The sequence below is a fragment of the Bufo bufo genome, chromosome 2 (genome assembly GCF_905171765.1).
Source record: "Bufo bufo chromosome 2, aBufBuf1.1, whole genome shotgun sequence".
Taxonomy (NCBI): domain Eukaryota; kingdom Metazoa; phylum Chordata; class Amphibia; order Anura; family Bufonidae; genus Bufo; species Bufo bufo.
The window spans coordinates 12,163,434-12,166,830 of record NC_053390.1 but is presented as its reverse complement, the minus strand read 5'-3'; positions in this window follow the sequence as shown (position 1 = coordinate 12,166,830).

Below are 3,397 nucleotides of genomic sequence, written 5' to 3'. Positions count from 1 at the left end.
ATCGCAATCAAGTTCAGTCAGTTTTGACTGCAATTGCGTTCAATTTGTTAAGTTTTTCCACGCAGGAGCAATGTGTTTTGATGCGTTTTGCATGCGCGTGAAAAAAACGGAATGTTTACAAACAACTGAGAAGGGGCCCAGGAGGACGAACAGATTTTATTGCCAGGGCCTCCGCAGCAGTATTATAAACTGACATTATATACAGAGACACTGAGGGAAACAGAAGGAGCTGCTGCTGGACCTTTTCTGAGAGAGAGATCGTGACTCACCACAGGAGTGGGGTTTGCACGAGAGGTGGGGGGTTGTGAAGAAGTTAGAGGAGGAAGGGGGGGCTGTTCAAAAATTGCTGTTTGGCCCAGTCATTTCTAGTTACGCAGCTGCTGTCCTGTGTGGACTTGGACAGATGGTTTGGTTTGCTTGTGGTTTTCTTGTCATGTTTCTGATTCTTTATGCTGGACTTCCTAGATTGCTCTGGGGGTGTATAATGGGCTGCATTACCCCATCACTGGTTTCTGAACCTTGGAAGCTGCTTCAGCTCCTGTTATTGAGTTATAGTTTGTTTACAGTAATACACATTTATTATTAATGTATTGTCTTCAGCAGGTCCTGGCGACAGAGGTTCAAAGGGAAGGAAATCAACTTCCAAATGAAAGCACCTTGCTGCAAGGATTCTGATATATGTCCTGTCCGACCATCTCTGCAGTGTTGACTGATTTGTAGATCCAGATGACAGGAGTCAGTATCTCTTCTTTCAGTAACACTCTTAAGTGTTTCTAGGTTAAACAACCCAGTTGGTCAGTGCACCATTCTGATTCAAGAATTCAGGATAAACTTTTTTCCTCCTCTGAAGAGGAGAAGACTGAAGAGGGAAATATTCATTCCATGGAAAGAAAGTAAAACAGAAATTGTTCATGTCCATCCATTTGGGGAACCAGGTTGATGAGCGGGGGAAGCTCACGTCTCTACACCTGTAGAAGGCCTAGGACCTTCAAAGCGATTGAAGCTTTGAAAAACCTACAGATGGAGCAGGGTTAGCACTCCAACTCTTAACTCAATTTTCTTAACTCATTGCGTTATCTTGAGACAAAAGCCATTGAAAAGCAATTGAAGGTGTTTGCTTATATTCTATAACACAACTCAGAAATCTCAGAAAACAGGAGTGTTAACTCTACTCCATCCGTATGATGGCACAATGGAAACATCCTGGAAAGGATCCTGACCAATTCAGTCCAGATTCACAATAGATAGCCTCTCAATCCTGAACAGGTCTTCCTCTGCCTGATGTGGGAAGTTAAGCAGAGAGTGCTGTGTTCTGGTACAGATTGGGATTGAGAATAAGGCCAGAAAGTCATCTGCTCAGTTTTCTACTGTGGAATTTCTACTGGTTCCATACCTGGATGATTGGCAATCTTCAGGCTGCTGGACATTTATTTTAACCCCTGTGCTGGGGAAAGTATCTTGGCAGCAGAGGGTTTTAGGCACCATGTAAGGAGTTGCAGAGGTAGCTTATTGAGTTGTATGACACGTATGCCCTCTATATAGAGAAGATATCCTAAGCCTGTGGAAACCTTAAACCAGAGGGGTTGAATATTTGGTGTATCCTGTCATTTCAAGCTTGTCAATTCTACAGATGGTAGAAACATTTCAGAGACAAGTGTTTTGTTTTCCAGCAGATCTGGATTCTGTTGACTAATAATGGCTCTGAACTAGGTTAAGAACTGCACCTCGAGGGGCATATAGTCATTGAGCTCCTGGAGTCCTGTGAGAGGTCTATTTCCTCAAACCTCAAAGACTTTAATGCTATAGAAGATAGTGTCTGACTCACCCCACCGACTTGAGGAAACAGTCAGTGTAAGAGCAGACATTATAAGCAGGGTGGCACCAAATCAGAAACCCTTCTTAAAAAAGTGCAAAAGATCATGACATGGACAGAAACCTGACCCATCTGTCTGCTGTACTTGTTTGAGGCTCCTTCAACATTGTTGCTGACTGACAGTAGCCTTTCCAAGAGAATGGTCTCTGAATCAAGAGATCTTCACAAAAATTGCTCAGTGGAATCATATTCAGTCTCAAGATGGAAACATTATTTTCCCTTTCTTAGGTGGAAAATCCCTTGGCAGCAGATACCTTGTCCATTCCTTGAAGGGTCAGGCTGGCCTACATTTTTCCTCCAGTTTCCATGATAATTATGGTATTGATGAAAATCGGGCTAGACCAGACAACAGTACAGCCATCATACTGTTTGGGCCAGAGAGGTCATGGTTCCCAACATGCTGGTGAGTCAAGGGTGTTACTGAGACTTCCACTAGTTTAGACCCTTGATAAGTAGGGCACTGAACTCTGACAATATCTGGAAAGGTTGCTAGCCTTGATTTCTATCTAGCGGCCTCTCTGATGTAGTCATGAAGATCCTACCACACTTTGGGCTTCAATCTACCAAAAGATAATTTTTCCTAACTCATTCAGTTGAGTCAAGAATATAACTTGGAGACTTCCCCCACTGCAGTTTTTGTGTGTCTAGGACACTGAACTATGCCAAGACCTGAAGAGTTTCAGTTTGACAGCCTGAAGTTTGACCAGCCTCTTTAACTATCTTGAAGCCTCTTTGATTAAATCATGAAGACCTTTACCACACTCTGGTTTGCAATTTATGAAAAGTTCATTTTGATCCCAACTCATTCAAATGAGTCAAGGGTGTATCTGAAGACTTCCCCCAGTGCAAATGATGTGTGCCTAGAGCACTCAGCTCTGCCAGAACCTGTAAAGAGTCAACCCCACAGCCACTATATAAACCTAATGGTCTCTAAGACATAGTCAAATACCTTGTCGTAGCCAGGTATCCACTTAAAGGGCTTACACAAGGATCAAGTGAATCTATTCAGCTTGAATTCTATTAAGGGGTGGATAGTTCTAAACCACAGATTATCAATCTTTTGCTTTCTGCAAAACAAATTTGGAAAAGGCCTAAGAGTATCAACCTTTAAAGTCTAAATTTTGCCCATTCCGCAAGTTTATCTTTGTCACAATAGTCCTTGATGAAAAAGTTTCTGAAAGGTTTGCTAAGATGTAGCTTTCCATAATAGGACTTGACCTTAGTCCTAAAAGTTTTAAGATCATCTCCCTTTGAACCTCTGGAGGAGGGCCCACATAAATACCTAACCTAGAGGTACTTTCCATCTGGTCATGACATCTGCCATAAGAACAGGGAGATCCTAGTCTTGTCATCAGTGGATCGGTACTTCAGATTCCTTCTTACTCCAAAGGAATGTTCTTTGGTAACTATAATCAGGTCTCCACCTTCCAGTGTCTGTTATGAGCTTTACTGTAATGTTGAATATCATCTCCATTCCCTAGATCTTTCCAGATGTCCTGAGATCTATTTAGCCTGGAGTAAAGA